Source organism: Dasypus novemcinctus, chromosome 9 (genome assembly GCF_030445035.2).
Source record: "Dasypus novemcinctus isolate mDasNov1 chromosome 9, mDasNov1.1.hap2, whole genome shotgun sequence".
In the NCBI taxonomy this organism is placed as follows: Eukaryota; Metazoa; Chordata; class Mammalia; order Cingulata; family Dasypodidae; genus Dasypus; species Dasypus novemcinctus.
Window position 1 is genome coordinate 123968677 of NC_080681.1, and position 16685 is coordinate 123985361.

The 16685-nt window shown below is 54.2% G+C and overlaps 1 long non-coding RNA gene across 1 annotated transcript; it reads left to right on the forward strand.

Moving 5' to 3' along the window:
• The first annotated feature begins 258 nt into the window (after positions 1-258).
• Positions 259-16684, forward strand: LOC111767094 (uncharacterized). Its single transcript, XR_002798989.3, has 3 exons — positions 259-734; positions 13890-13991; positions 16021-16684. It is a non-coding gene; the product is annotated as an uncharacterized lncRNA (long non-coding RNA).
• Position 16685: the final 1 nt, after the last annotated feature.

A 16685-nucleotide genomic window follows, 5' to 3' on the forward strand; every position in this document is an offset into this window, starting at 1 on the left:
CACCCTCCAGGCGGTCCCCGGCACCCGGCTTCAGAGCGGATCCCGGCACAGGGGGCCAGGCCAGCCCAAGCCTGTCGTCCATCCACCCCGGAGGCTGCTGCAGGCTCTGCTAGACGTGCGCCAACTTGGTTGCATGAAACTTTACTGGGGATCTGGAGACAACGGGCAGGGCCGGTGTGAGCTCCCCAAGGCTCCTGCTTATTATTTTACCATAATAACTTGAAGTCAATGTTTAAGCATCGCCAAGGCAACAGCCCAGCTCTGCCTGGCCCTCGGCCTCCGTCCAGCCTCACATGGTGGGGCCGAGGGCAGGAGGGGGAGCGAGGAAAATGAGTCAACCGTTTCCCCCACCACCACCTGGGAAAACAGTGACCCAAAGAGCCAAGCCCGGCTGCCCTTGCACGGCGATTGTTCTTTCTCATTGTCCCGAGGATCAGTGCCATTAACACAAGCGGAACTGAGGCACTCGGACTTGGGCTCTGCTATTCGATTTAACTTTTGCTGCTGTGGTTAGGGTCCACCGGTCTTTCCAACGTTCTGTTGATGTTTAACATACGGAAGAAAGCGCACGTCGTAAGTGTGCAACTCGGTGAGTCTTCACGAGCCGGACACGCCCTGGAAAGCAGTGGACGGGTCCAGAAACAGCTCATGATCCGGCCCCTCGAGTTCTCACTGTACCCCTCCCCGCGTCTGCACTTTCCAGACTAACCACCGTCCCAGCTTCTCCAGCCTGCGTGAGTCTTGCCTGCGTTTGTAGTTTTTGTAAATGGAATCCGACACCGTGTCACATAGAGCTGAGAGCTTTTTTAGATACTCAGGGGCTTTCTCACCTCCAGAAGGAAAGAACGAGGAGTAGCAGGGGCCTTCCCTGCACCCCCAGGCCATGTGGGAGTCAGGCAGAGGAATCAGAAGACAGGGCCTCAGTGCATGTAGAGCAGGGGGTCCTGAAAGGGAGAACAATTCTTCCCTGTAGCCTGGAACAGGTGTTGAGGGAAGGAGCAAGGAGGGGAGCAGGGGAGCTGGCAGCTAGCCCACCCACGGGGTCTCTGGAAACCCCCAAATCCCTCGCTTCTCCCGAGGGGTGCCGGAGGGACCCCGCATCGCCCTGGCTGGCCAGTGAAACTCTCCCCTGCAATCCGTCCCGTTGGCACGCCTTGTTGGAGCAGGGACCCCGGGCTGCTTGTGGCGCTGGGCCGGCCCGCGCCCCCAGGGCTGCAGGGCCTGTGCTGCCGCAGTGATCTCACGCCTCCGTCCCAGGCTGGGTGGGCGGGGTGGGCTCCTTGAGGCTTCGCATCCCTTGGGCGAGAGCGTCTCCATCGCAGTGAAGGGCCAGCACCTAAGATTTCCCAACCCTCGCAGGCTGCGCTTTCGTGAATGACAAGGACAAGGAGATGCTTGAGAAAGCGAAATGGCAAAAGGCCACGGCCACATGGAAAACGAGCTCCGGGGTTTAAGTTATTGTTAGACTCAATAGTCACAAAACTACATTTCAAAAAATATGATCAGGACAAACATCCCAGGCGGGAAGGCACGTGGGAAAGTTTCTAAACGCTTACGCTTGGTGTCTGGACGTGGCCTTTGGGCTCCAGTGACACGGGCGGCGTGCGGGGAGCACCGCCTCGGGCCACGCCCCTGCCCCGCGCTGGCAGAGCCCTGCTGTCGGGGTGCGGTCGTTCGGGTCTGCCTCGCAGCCCCCTCCCCGTCCTTGCCTTCCTCAGCTTCTCTCCTCTTTCTGTACACGGGGTGTCAGCTGCACTATTCTGACTTCAGCAACCTCTGCCCCACCCTGGGGTCCTTTTATAAGACCCCAGCACATCAACCTTGCTCCTTAGTTTCCTAGCGACTGTGGCAGTTCAACACTTCCCTTCTTTGTTGCCTCTTAGATTGGGCCTCAGTTTCCCTCTGGAGCCAGGTAGGAAGACGACACGGGACAGGAAGACAGTGCCATGCTCGGGGTCTCTTCCCCCCGCCCCATGTGGAATCCTGGCACCCCCAGTCTCTCCCACCTCAGGGAGAGGCTGAGGGCAAGGCAAGGGGGTACCCCAAGGTGCTGAGGAGGCCTCTTAGCCCCCTGCTTTCTCCGGAGTCTCCGTTCCTTTTGCGTCTAGGAAGCGTGTGCAAACGCGTAGAGACGGGACGTGGCAGGTTGCCGGGGGTAGGGGGTGGACACGGCGAGAGCTAGTGCCTAACGGGTACAGTTCTGTTTGGGGTGATGGAAAGTTTTGCTCGTGGATGGTGGTGATGGTTGTGCAACGTTGCGATGCCACTGAATTGTGCACGTGAAAGTGGTGACAATGGAACTTTAATGTTGCATCCACGTGACTACAATGAACTTAAAAAAAAGATTAAAATCAAAGAGCCTCAGCCCTGGGGCCTGATGCCGAGCCCGCGAGTCCAGGCTGTGATCCTTGCCGGAAGCCTCTCAGGCCCCTCGGGGGCCCCGGCAGCTCTGGTCAGGCCCAGGTCCCCACCAGGGACCTCCAAGGCCCCCAACGCTCTCCCTATCTCTACAGGAAGCTCATGGTCTTAGCTCCTCTGGCTTAGCGAGGCCACCAGGGCTGCTGCCCCTTCTCCTCCTGCCCCTGCAGCCGGGACACCTCCTCCAGGGCCGCACCGTGCCGGCCTCCCCAGGGGACGCCCACATACGACTCCTCGGGCCCCAAAGACCCCAAAGTCCTCTCACCAGAGTGTCTGAGTCCGTGTGGGATAAAACCTCGGGAAGAGGAAGGTATGGGGGTGCTTCCTACAAGAGATGGTTTCTATTTGGGCTTGTGGAGGGCAGATGGGGCTGGGTGGGGACGACCCCACCCCAATCACAGATACGCTCGGGCCCCGCTGCGATTTACGAGCTGTTCTTGCGCTTATTCGAGCCTTCTTGCTTTCCCCTTTCCTCTCCTCATTCTTCTGCTTTCTTTTTTTTCCTCCTTTTTAATAACCCTGGCTGCATATTTTCTCTAAACCAAACCATCTGTTTACTAGCTTTTCTAAGCAGTAATAAAGTCAGTGAAGACCCAAGGCTCGCTGTCTCCAGGCAGCCCGAGGAAGTCCAGGGCTGCAGGCGGGGGGGCTGGGGGCCGGGGGCTGGGGCCGGCATGTCCACCCAGGGCCCTTCCGTCCCCCCGAAGTTGCCCGTCCAAAGCGGCGTCTCTTTGGAGAGTCTCTGCAAGTGGCCGCGGCGAGAGGTCACCTGCCCGTGGCAAGCCGCCTGCTGGACGAGCACCCGGCGCGGAGGAGCCAGGCAGCCAGGTGGCCGCGTGGATGCCGGCGTCGCAGGTGCCAAGAGGCCGTTCCGAGGGAACGGGCTGCGCCCTGAGAACGGCCGAGCCCAAGAAAACAATTCGACAACAATGCCGAGCGCCTAGGTGACAGCGAAAAAAAAGAGGAGCCTGCTTGGGAACAGATTGCCGCCTCCGGCTTCCAAGGCATTAGTAATTCAAGCAGCCGTGAGCGTAATGGTTAGTTGGGAAACTATGAAAAATCCTAGAACAATGTTCTCTTAACGGCTTTCATCATCGACTTCCTTGGTTCCGAGAGCAGTCTGCCACCTAATCATAAACAGAGTCGCGCTGGGCCATCTGGCAGGCGCTGGCATTCATGGCCCCGGCGTGTGCGAGGCGGCCCCGTCCCTGGGTCGGGGTGTCAGACTCTGGGTCGGGGTGTCAGACTCTGGGTCCCAGGAAGCTGCTGCGGAGGAACCAGAGGTGGCAGCGCCCTCAGGCCAGAGACGAGATGGAATCCTGCTTTTATCTTCTTATTTTTTGGTGGGGGAAGGGTGGGAAGGGAGAGCCAGGGTGAACGCCAAATGGGTTTGCCTGGGACACAGAGGGGTCTGGGAACGCTGGACTTTCAGTGGTAGAGCCGGAAAAGTCCGGAGCAACCAGAGAGAGTCGGTCATTCTAGTGAGAGGATGTCAGAGAGTAAGAAAAAGCAGAGAATTCACGGCCAGCGTTGACGGTACCCCAACTCACTGTTTATCTCTAAGAAAATCAAGCGAACTTCCAGGGCTTGTGTGTAAAGGGGGTGGATGGGGCTGTGGGGGGGCATTCAGGTAACCTGACAGCACGGGGGGCCGGTTTAGGGTGCAGGCGTCCTGGGTGGGCGGGAGGGACCCAGGACAAAGAGGCTCTTCTCTTCTGCCCACCTGTCACGGCCAGGCAGGACACAGGCCCTGGGCTGCCAGACGTCTGCTTTTCCAAAGAATTTTTATGGGAAAGCTCCCCAAACCTTGAAAGGTTAGCTCAAATACGGAGGACACCCTGTGTAGGCCACACAGATGCATCTGCTCGCCACGTGGGCCCCTGAGGTCCACAGCCTCCTGAAGACGTGTTGTCCAAGTGTCCTGTCACTTCTCAAGTTCGGTGATTATACTCCGGGCCGCCGTACCCTCGGTTACCTGCACACTTGTCAGGTGGTTTCCTTTGAGGAAGAGCGAGCACATGGATGGATGTGAAAGGCTGACTTTATGGGTTTAATTCTAAGAAGCAGTTCCTGCAACATGCCCCGGGCCTCTGTCTCTCTCTATTTATTTTGCTGCCCTTGGGCCAGAAAAATGAGATTGCCGCGATGCTGCCACATCGGCTGCAGTGAGGGTGGACCTTGAAAATGTGACACAGAGTCAGAGAAACCAGACCCAAAGGCCACATTTTGTGTGGTTTCAATTGTATTAATTAGTGTCTAGACTAGGCAAATTCACCGCAACAGAAAGTGGATTAGCTGTTGTCAGGGCCAGGGGGCCGGAAAAACGGGAGTGACGGTTTAATGGGTCCGGGGTTTCTTTACGGGATGATGAAACTGTTTTAGAATTCGATAGTGGTGGTGGTTACACTATATTATGGAATCTATTATTCTGTAATACATACATTGTGACTGTATTATGGAATTGGACCCTTTAAATGGTGAAGTTTGTGGTACATGAATTATATCTTGATCAAAAACAATATTGTTAACCTGTCTGTGGGGCTTTGGAGCTATGAACCCCAGAAAAACGTGTTCTTCAACGTGTTCGGTTCCTGTGGGGAAGGACCCATTGTGAGGACGACCTTCAAGATGGACTTCAGTTAAGGTGTGGCCCAAACGGATCAAGCTGGGCCTTCATCCCGCTTCCTGGAATCCTTTATAAACCAGACAAAAAGCCACACAGAGCGAGCATCCAGAAGCCAAAGGTCAACGGAACTTGGAAGAGAAGAGAAACGGGCTGCCGTGTGCACTGCCGAGGGCAGGGGCGCCAAGGACCAAGGCTGGCCGGCAGCCAGCCCCAGCTTGCCAGCCTTCCCGGAGACAGCGTCGCCTTGATGTTGCCTTAATTTGCACTTTCTTTTAGCTTCAGAACCATGAGCCAATAGCTTCCCATTGTTTAAGCTGACTCACTGCAGGTATTTTCTTTGACAGCCAGGAAACTAAAACCATGCCAGTTCTCCCCAAATTGATCTATAGATTTAATGCAATCCCAATCCAAATTCCAGCAGGCTTTTTGGGGTAGAAATTGACAATCTGATTATAAAATTTATAAGGAAATGAATAGGACCTTGAATAGCCAGCAGAACTTTGAAAAAGAGCAGATTTGGAGGACTCACACCATCTGACTTCAAGAATTATTATAAAGCTGCAGTAATGAAGACAGTATGGTATTAGCATCAAAAGAGACAAACAGATCAATGGAACAGAATACAGAGTCCAGAAATAGACCCACACGTATCTGGACAATTTATTTTCACTGAAGGTTCAAAGGCAATTCAATGGAAAAAGGAAAGTCATTTCAACAACTGTTTGGAAATTACTGAATATCCATATGCAAAAATATGAACCTTGATCCATAAGTTGCACCATAGAAAAATATTAACTCAAAATAGACTTGAATATAAAACCTAAGACTACAGAACTTCCAGAAGAAAATTTAGGAGAAAATCTTCGTGAACTTGGGTTCAGCAAATGTTTCTTAGACATGACTCTAAGCATGATCCATCAAAAAAAAATTGACAGATTGGATTTTATCAAAATTTACAACTTCTATTCTCGGAGCGCAGAGCAATTTGGTCGACTGTTGGAGCAGGTTCGCTCTGTGGCTGTGACTCTTCCTTGGAGTAGCAGAAACGGCGCGTCGGTCAGAGCAGCAGCGGAAGACTTCGGCTTTGGGTGGAAGAAAATGGCCCAAACCAAGCAGACTGCTTATAAATCCACTGGTGGGAAAACTCCCCACAAACAACTGGCCACTAAGGCTGCCCGGAAAAGCGCCCCCTCTACTGGCGGGGTGAAGAGACCCCGCTGCTACAGGCTCGGAACCGTTGCCCTTCCAGAGATTCGTCACTGCTGGGCTTCTGATCCGGAAGCTGCCTTTCAGAGGTTGGTGAGGGAGATTGCCCGGGACTTCGAAACTGACTTGAGGTTCAGAGCGTGGCCATTGGCACGCTTCAGGAGGCTAGTGAAGCGTACCTGGTGGGTTTATTTGAAGATACTAATCTCTGTCCCATCCACGCTAAGAGTTACCATCATACACAATACAGGGATACAGGGAGAGAGAGCTTAAGAGAAGGCAGTTTTTATGGTGTTTTGTAGTAAATTCTGTAAAATACTTTGGTTTAATTTGTGACTTTTTTTGGTAAGAAATTGTTTATAATATGTTGCTTTTGTACTTAAGTCATTCCATCGTTCACTCAGGATGAATGCGAAGTGACTGTCCACAGACCTCAGTGATGTGAGGACTGTTTCTCAGGAGTGACAAGTCGCTAATACTATGCAGGAGGGATGGGTGGTCTTTCTTGCTTCTCATGATGCATGTTTCTGTATGTTAATGACTTGGTGGGTAGCTATTAAGGTACTAGAATTGATTAATGTATACAGGGTACTTTTGCAATAAAACTGGTTATGACTTGAAAAAAACAAAAAAACACTTCTGTTCTTGGGAGTGGGTGTAGCTCAGTAGTTGAGTACCTGCTGCCCATGTACGTGGTCCCTCCTAAAAATAAATAAATAAATAAAAGCAAAAAACCCCACTTCTGAAAAGTGGCCATGGTGGCTGCTGGGTGTGGGGAATGGGAGGAAGAGATGAGATGTGGAGGCGTTTTCGGGACTTGGAGTTGTCCTGGGTGGTGCTTCACGGACAATTACGGGACATTGTAGATCCCCCCAGGGCCCACTGGATGGAATGTGGGAGAGTATGGGCTATAATGTGGACCATTGACCATGAGGTGCAGCGATGCCCAGAGATATACTTATCAAATGCAATGGATGTGTCATGATGACGGGAGAGAGTGTTGCTGTGGGGGGAGTGGTGGGGTGGGGGCGGTGGGGTTGAATGGGACCTTATATTTTTTGAATGTAATATTTTTAAAAAATGAATAAAAAAAAAACCCACTTCTGTTCTTTCAAAGATTCTGTTAGGAGAAGGAAAAGACAAACCACGGGCTGGCAGAAAATATTTACAAATTATGTATCTGATGAAAGACTTGTATTCAAAATAAGTAAAAGTTAATAATAAGGGGAAGCGGCTGTAGCTCCATCAGTTGGGCTCCCGTCTACCATATGGGAAGCCCTGGGTTTGCATCCCGGGGCCTCCTTGTGAAGGCGGGCTCGCCTGCATGCTGTGGAGAGCCGCTGGCCGGCAAGCACCGCAGAGAGCCAACTCAGCAAGGTGAAGCAATAAAAAATGGGAGACAAGCAAAAATAAGCAAACGCAAAAGAGAGTGCAGTGAACAGGCACAGAAAGCAGACAGCAAACAAGCCGCAAGGGGCAGGGGATAAATAAAAAAAAATGCAGACGCAGAAGAACGCACAGCAAATGGACACAGAGAGCAGACAGCACACAAAAAGCCACCCAGGGGGAGGGGAGACTAAAATAATGTAAAAAAAGAGTTAATAATAAGGAAACTAACCCATTAAATGTGGGCTAAAGACTTCAACAAACACTTCCTCAAAGAAGACATATGGGATGGGAGTGGCTGTAGCTCAAGCAGTTGGGCACCTGCCTCCCATATGGGAGGTCCTGGGTTTGGTTCCCAGTGTCTTCTAAAGAAGATGAGCAGACACAAAGCACAGACACAAGGAGTTAGGAGCAGATGTGGCTCAAGTAGTTGGGCACCAGACTCCCACATGGGAAGTCCCAGGTTTGGTTTCTGGTGCCTCCTGAAGAAGAGGAGCAGGTAACAAGGGGATACAATGAGCAGACAATGAATGGACACAATGAACAGATGAGCAGACAGAAAAGGAAACCATCTGGGAGGAGGATACTTCTGGACAAAAGAAAAAAGAAGACATATGGGGGAGAGGGTGGTGTATATGGGAATCCCCTATGCTTTTTTCCTTCCTTCCTTCTTTTTTTTTTGAGATACTGGGGCCTGGGATTGAGCCTGGGGCATCATATGTGGGAAGCGGACACTCAGCCATGGGGCCACATTGACTCCCCTGTGTCGGGTTTTTTGTTTGTTTCTTTTAGGAGGCATTGGGAACCAAACCTGGGACCTCCCATGTGGGAGGCGGGCTCTCAACTGCTTGAGCCACATCCACTCCCTTTAGCAGCTTTATTTGTGATAGGCAAAAACTGGAAAGAAGTGTGCCTCAACAGGCGAACAGATGAAGAAGTTCTGGTCTAGCTGTACAATGGACTATGACTCAGCCACAGAAAGTCATGCCACCACATGGATGACTCTCAAAGACATTACGTGGGGGAAAGAAGTCAGACCGAAAAAAAAATACATACTATGAGATTCCATTTGTATAAAACTCTGGAAAATACAAACTAATCTCTAATGACCAAGAGCGGATTAGTGGTTGCTGCGGGAGCTGAGCGATAGGGGCCTGGGGGCAGAAGGGGCAGAAGGAAACTTCCGAGGTTGGCAGATGTGCTCGTTATCTTGATTGCGGTGATGGTTTCATGGGTGTATATATGTTTCATTGTCAAGCGGCACCAGGAAACTGCATCACTTTTTTGTTGCGTCATGTTGCTGCATCAGCTCTCCGCGTGTGCAGCGTCATTCCTGCGGGGGCTGCACTTTCTTTCGCGCTGGGCGGCTCTCCTTGCAGGGCGCACTCCTTGTGCGTGGGGCTCCCCTACACGGGGACACTCCTGCAGGCATGGCACTCCTTGCACATGGCAGCACTGTGCATGGGCCAGCTCACCACATGGGTCAGGAGGCCCTGGGGATCGAACCCCGGACCCTCCATATGGTAGACGGACGCTCTATCAGTTGAGCCACGTCCGCTGCCCTGTAAGTTTCAAACCATATCAAATTGTACCTTTCCGACATGTGCAGCTTACTGTGCATCCATTATTCATGACACCACCATAAAGCTTTTTCTTTCTTTTTAAAGGCTGATTTAGGAGTTCAGTTCTGAAAAGGCATTTCCTCAGTGTCCTGGGCTGGTCCATGTCCAGCTGTCCCCGGCCCACGTCATCCACAAGGACCCGGGCGGCTGAAAGGGTCTCCCTGCCCGCTTGCCTGCTCTCCGGCGGCGCCCCTCATCCGCTGTCCTGAGGCTCACAAAGACCTTCGGGCCACTGACAAGGTCCCAGCTTCTCCCACCCGGGGAGCTGCTCCCTCTGTCTGGAGACCCCCAGTCCCTCGGGCTCTGGGTCTCAGTGAAGTGTTGCTTGCTGTGGTTGAGAGAATTCTAAAAAGGCCCCCCACCCCCCAGTTTTGCATCCTAAACCCCAGGGCCTGCGAAGAGGGCGAGGTGCGGTCCCGGGGCCGCGCTGTGCCTTACGATGGGGCGAGAGGCAGACGCCTGGGTGGCCTGAGCCACCCCCGCCCTTACAAGCTGCGCTGCCCCTGCCCGGTGGCCCACCAGGAGGTCAGGAGGTCAGGAGGTTCCCAGCCGATGAGGGCGCGATGCTCCCCTGCCGCTTCGGAGCCGGAAGGGGCTGCATGAGAAGGCCCTATTGGCTGCCAGGAAGGCGACATGGCCCTCAGCCCGACAGCTGCAAGAGCCTGGATTGTGCCTTGTGCTGACGGCCAGAGCGACGTGATACACCCCCCCCCCATCTCCAGAGGAGGCCGGTCTGGCCCTTGCCCTGATGGGGCTCAGGTGCGGCCTCACCCAGCGCCCCTGCGTGGAAATCAGCCCGCGCAGACTTCAGACCTAAATGTGGGTTCTTGTAAACCCCTGAGCCCGTGGTGACATGCTATGGCAGTACCTGCTCAGACGGGGATTCCTCGGTCCCCCTGTCTGAAGCAGCCCCCTCACCCCCTACCCCCAAATGGGTGAACGATCCTTGAAGACGGGGCATCTGAAGGGCCAAGGAAAGTCGAATTATCTTTGCTTCTTTCTAAGGGATGAAGCAATGTTGTGCTCATTTGAGGTAGAAGACGTCTCAACAAAAGTTAAGACAATCTCCATGTGACGGCCAGGCCCTGCGCCTCAGCAGACTTGCAACTCTTACCCTCTGGTTTATTGGACTTACCCTGGCCAGCTGACAGGGAGGTGAAGAAGGTCACTTACAGGTGCAAGCAGGAGAATTGCATCCATCATCCATGTGGAATCTGAGCCCCCTCTTGATATAGAGGGGGAGTGGACATCACCATCCTAGGGTCCACAGGATGGAGGAATAGAGTGTGGATTAGAGTGAACTTACTGATATTCTACTATGGAACTATTGTGATTAGTAATGGAAGAAATTGTACCATTGATGTGGAGAAAGTAGCCACCATAGCTGCTGAGGGCAGGGAGAGGGAAGAAGAGGTAAGATGTGGGGACATTTTCAGGACTTGGAGTTGTCCTGGGTGGTACTGCAGGGACAGTTACTGGACATTGTATATCCTGCCATGGCCCACAGGGTGGACTGGGGGAGAGTGTAAACTATAGTGTAAACCATTATCCATGTGGCGCAGCAGTGCGCCAAAATGTATTCACCAAATGCCATGAATGTGCCACGATGATGAAGGAGGTTGTTGATGTGGGAGGATTGGGGTGAGAGGGTGTGGGGGGGTATATGGGGACCTCATATTTTTTGCATGTAACATTTTTTTAAAAATAGAGAAAAAAAACCCTGAGGGTTTAAAAAATTATTACCTTTGTCTAACCAAAGCAGCTGGTTAACCAACTCTCCCAGCTAAAATTGAGGTTTTACTCTCAGAATTGTTGAGGCTTTTTCTGGAAAGATCCAGGGATATGCTATTGTTTTGTCAAACTTGACTGACCGATTCTTAGAACTCTTGAGCAATGAGTGGGGGTAGAGCTGTGTGCATTTCAAAGAGGAAGAACTGAGGCTCTGGTGGAAGGAGGGGAGCTGCGTCAGAAATGTCACCCCCTACACCAGTGCCCCGACTTGGACAGCAGACAGCCCCCCCCCAATACTACCACCGAGACTGGAGCTGAGAAAGCTCTTATTTTCTTGTTTCGCGGAACGAAAAATGACGTGTTCAAGCTGGATCACAGGTGTTGTAGTATTTCAAAAACAACCTAAAATTTGGGGTGTCGAGGCTGGAGAGTAAATGCAACCTTCCAATCTTCTCTAATGTGCTCCTGGACTCCTCTGCCACACGGCACGGCACGTGGCGGCGCCGGTGGGTCTCTCCCTTCTCTTCCTGGTTTCGTTGCTTTCCGCTTCTTGCTTCCGTGGTTTCCCTCCCCCCTCCCCCGCCTCCCTCTGTATTCAGCCCGTTTATAAGGGACTCCAGTAAGAGGACCTCCTTCAGGATGGGGGACCCCTTAACTGACAAAGCCCCATCAGAAGACCCTACCTAGAATGGGTTTGCACCCACAGGCCTGGATTAGACGTCAGAATGTGTTTTTCTGGGGGTATAGCTTCAAACCACCACCGAGCCTGTTACCTGAATAAACACGCGTGGTGGGAAGAGAAAATCCCCCTGGAGTGCGGCCACTCTTGCTTACCCAGCTCTGTTTGTGCCCAGAGCGCCCCTTAGCAAAGCCGTCCTGCCACAGGTGTTATCTGCAGGCATCAGACCACCTGGTCCTGCATGGGGTGCTCTGCCTGTGACCTGGAAATGTTAGGCTTAGGTAGCTGAGCTGGAAAAATCCAGAGCTTCCTATAACTTCCTCTGGGTGTCAAGCTGGGGCCCGGGAAGGACAGAATTGATCTCTAGCCTGTCACACACATATTTGCACCTGGCCCAGAAGGCCAGTTGGGGTGTTGGGTGCTTTCCTCTGGCCTGCGCGTCTCCTGCTCCTGGAATAAATGTGTCCCCAGCTGGCCAAACCCTGAACGAGGTCTTCCAAGATTGAACCACGTCCGCTCCCCATGCCTGAGGGGCCACGTGCAGAGTTTCGAAGCTTGGGTTTTGCACCAAGATGGGGAAGATGTCCCAGGACTGGAAAGAGAGGGCCCAGCCCCCTCAGGGATAGACACCCACGCTGGGTGCCCGGGGGTCTTTGCTTGGCTCTCGCCAGAGGGCGCCACACCCCTCGCTTAGCGCTCCCCTGGTTTCCCACATTGTCAGAGCTCAGGAGGGGGGGCGGGCGCTGCAGCGCCACAGAATGCACCGCGGTTTCCTCTCTGGCAGCCTGATGACTTTATCCTTTCTACGAGGGAAAACACAGTTGGCCTGACAATGGTTCTCTGAGACAACGATTTTTGTCTTTAGTGACAACCACAACAGACGACACACCGGAATGCTTTCCTCCTCGGTTTCCATTCTGGTCCCCGCTGTTTTGGCATTTTATGATTCCAAAGTAACTCTCTCCTTTGCCGCGGATGGGTCGATCCCCTGGGGACTGGGTCATGGGATCCAGGAGGAAGAGGATCTGACAAACAGACCGTGGTCTAGTTTTCTTTAAAAAAACCCCAAGTCATTCTAGCTAAACAGCCGCCCTCGTCCTGGTGTGGCTTCTATTTCGAGAGCCTGCACCAGGACGTTTCTCTTTCTTGGTAACTGTTAGTCATTGTGAAGACGGTGACCGAAGTTCTCAGCCAGACGTGTACGGGGCTGCACCCCCTCCCACCCCGTGTGGCAGGGTGGGGGGGCGGCTGAGGTTTCCGGTCATCGCTGCTCTCCCTGTGCACGGGCCTCCTGGGTGAAAGCCACCGGGAAGATGGGTTGGGGTGCACAGCCCGGGAGCCCAGGGGTGGGGAGTGGGGAGAGGTGAAGCCAGGGAAGGCATGGCAGGAGACAGGGCTCCAGCCTCCCCGCTGGCAGGCTGTGCCGCCAGATGGTGTGAGCGTGAGCATGTGTGCATGAGGGCTTGTGGGCATGTGCGCACACCTGTGTGAGTGTAAGTGTGCAATGCGTGAGTATACACGTGTGTGTGCACAAGTATGAGTAATGTGTGAGTGTGAGAGAGTGGGCACATGGCTGCGAGGCAGAGTGCAAACGGGCAGGCCTGTGTGTTTGAGTGTGTCCATGCATGTGGGTGGTGTGTGGGGTTGAGCGTGTGTCAGCATGTGCACAGGTGTGCACAGGTGTATGAGTGCGTGTGTGGTGTGTGTGAGATGTGTAAGTGTGTATGCCTGAGTGTGAGTTTAAAAGTCACAGGGGTGCACAATGAAATTGGTAAAGAACCAAGCAAGAGCCATCTAATGAAATAGCAAGTTATGGTAGACAGAGAGTACGAGACTCGGGTCAGAAGATCTGGTTCAGCTTAGACATCTGCCCCTTAGTTGCTGAGTGTCCTTGGGTAAGGCACTCAACCTCTCTGGGCCTTGGCTTCCTCATCAGCAAAGTGGGGCTGTGGCAGAGGTTGCTGATGCTCACCCACATCCTGGCCTCCCATCCGTAGTGCAGACTGGGAAGGGGCCGCCCGGCCGCCTGCAGCTGAGGAGGCCAGGGAACTTGCTCCCAGCAATGCTTCTGCCCCCTTCCTCTCCTGCCTCCTCCCCTCCATCTCCAAGTCCAGGCGGGTGCCCAGCTGACTTGCCCCTGCCGTGTCTGGAGAGCATCTTGCTGGTCTGGTGGCTCTAGCCCACACTGACTCGTTTGCTCTCTGCCCTTCTCTCTTTACAGAAGTGTAGCCACCTGTCATGGGCTGAAAATGTGGCCTCCCCAATGGCCGTGTCCACGCCCGGGCCCCAGTCCCTGTGAACGTGGCCTTGCAGAGGGACAGAGGTGAGATGAGGGTGAGCCTTAGTCCCCATGCCAGGGGTTTTTATAACAGGAAGGGGTGGGTGACTGAGACACGGAGCAGACGCGCAGGGGGAGGGCCGCAGACTGGAGTCGAGCTGCCACAAGCCAAGGAGCGCTGGCCAGGCAGCGGCCGGAAGCGGCCGGAGGGCCCCTCTCCTGGAGCCTCCGAAAACAGAGCACGGGCCTGCTCACAACTTGGTTTTGGACTTCCGGCCCCTGGAACAGTGAGAGAATGAATTCATGTTGTTCTAAGACCCTCGCTTTGTGGCACTGTGTTAGGGCCGCCCTGGACACCCCCTGACTTAGCAGTCGATGAAATACTGCGATCGTTGCTCTAGGCTGAGTCGCTGCTGCCAACAGGGGCCCTCGTCCTGGCTCGTCCTGGCTCGTCCTCATCCCCCGTCGCGCTTAGGGCAGCCCTGGTACCGACAAAGCCACCAGCTGCTCAGTGATGCTGTGTGTGGAGAAAGTGACTTTCTTCCCTGATGGAACCAGCATTCCTCTTAGAGAACAAAGCATCTTCGTTCAGGAAAATACCCAGCGGAGGGGGAAAAAGGGAGGCCCTCAGGGTTAGGTCAAAAGAGACCAGAAAAGAAAACCCAAACCCAAACCCCATTTAAACTGTGCTGAAAAATAGAAGAACAGGCATTTGAGGGGAGAGAGGAGAACAAGGGAGGGAAAGAAGGCCGAGCCAATCTGGCAGCAATGGCTCATGGATGTGGAAGGACAAGGAAAAGGATAAAATGCACTTTTATATTATTTGCGTCTAACTCACTCCAGCTCTTAAACCTTCAGCAAAGTCTGCTGTAGTCACGCGTGTCTTTTGTGAATAAGGACTTGGATGTCACTCAAAGAGAAAGAAGCAACGTGCGCATCTGGGTTGACGCTGAGGTGGAGATAAAATGACAGCCGCATAATCAGGTCAGAGGTGAGAGCTGAGGCCAGGGGGACTGTGTCCCCCCAAGACGCGTGTTGAAATCCTAATTTCTAGGCCCTCAGAATGTGACTTTATTTGGAAATAGGATCTTTGAAGGTGTGATGAGTTAAGAGGAGGCCAAACTGGACTGGGGGAGGCAGCGTGGCTGCAGACACTGCGCGAGGCCCCTGCAGGCCAAGGAGCACTCGGCACTGCTGGCAATCACCCGAAGCCGGAAGAGGCAGGGGGTTCAGGTTCCCTCCCCCTTGATGGCTGACCCCTGACCTCCAGAACTGTGGGCCAGCGGACCCTGTGCTTTCAGGTCCCCCATTTAGTAAGACAAGCAGGGACCAAGAGAAGCGGGATGTGAAGAAGCCTTGTGGAGGGCTTGGATCTGCCCAAGGGTCCGGGTGGACCTGAGCCCCTCTAAGTCGGTGCCTGCAGTTGCTCCTAGGGTCCGACGAGATTTGTCCTGGATCAGGCGCCTGGGGAAGCCTCTTGAGCTGAGTGCTGCTCTCACCCCTGGACAGGTTGTAGGCCGCCTTGAGACAGAATGGCACGCGGCGAGTATGCTCCTTTGACAAGCATTTATGGAGCGCCGACTGTGTGCCAGGCATGGCACCACAGCCCACAGGGTATGTGAGGAGGGCTCTACCTGCAGACCGATGACTCCTGACGCCCCTTCCCTCCTTAGGAACTTTGCCGGCTGTTCTGGTCTGACGGCCAAGTCCACGGACGTCCACATTCCCGAGCACGGACCACGAGCCTTCATGACCGGGCCCCAGGGTTTCCTCCTCCTCAATCCCTCAGAGCCCCCTTCCTTCCTCTGACCTCATGTCTGATTCCTGGATGTCCCCAGAATGCATGAGCAGGCTGGAAAATCTCTGCACCTCATGCTCTGTGCCCTCGGCCTTGATGCCCTTCTCCCCTGGAATTCTGGTCCATCTGCAAAGCCCGGGGAGCAGGCACTGGTCTCTGACCCCTCCTTCCCCTCTTCCCATGCCCCGCTCCCCCTGCCCAGCAGCCTCGACCCTCTCAGCTGGCAGAGGTGGATGGTATCAGAATTGCTTGTTTCCATGCCGTCTTCCCTTGCAGCAAGGAGAGGGCCGTGCCACCCACCTCAGCACCGCCAGCACCCACCCAGCACCTGGCACTCCACCAGCGCCGGCGGAACGGAACCGTCGGGGCCGTGAGGACGAGAGATATTTTCACCTAAGGATTTGGAGTCCTTTCCCAAGCGTGGGGAGGACAGGACCAGCTCCGGTTGCAGCCTCCCCGCTGGCTAATCTTCATCCAACTCCCAGTATAAATAGCTCCCTTTCCCCATATCAGAAAACATCTGCTCCCGCGGGCTGCCCTGTTGTGTACCAGCGCTATAAATACCCCGACTGTGTCTAGCCTGCCCCGGCACAGCGGCCAAGAGGACTTGGAAGGCGCGGGCGCGCGGGCGGAGGGCGGTGGGAGTCAGGAGCCGCACGGCCCAGCCTCCCGCTCCTGGCGGCTCCGGGCACGGGCCCTCAGCACTTCCCACGCGGGCTCGGAAACCCCCGCAGCGTTCCTGGGAATTCTGCAGAGACAGACAAACGTCCGCTCCCCCGAGTCTGGCGATTCTCAGCACGTGGTCTGGTGCAAAGACCCGGCTCATCTGCCACTGCCCGCGCTGCAGCGCGGAGCTCCGTGGGAGGCAGGCGCCCCCCGGGGCCCTCGGAGGTGGGGGCGTGAGGGAAAGGAGCTGCTTTTTGTGCCATTAAAAAAAGGAA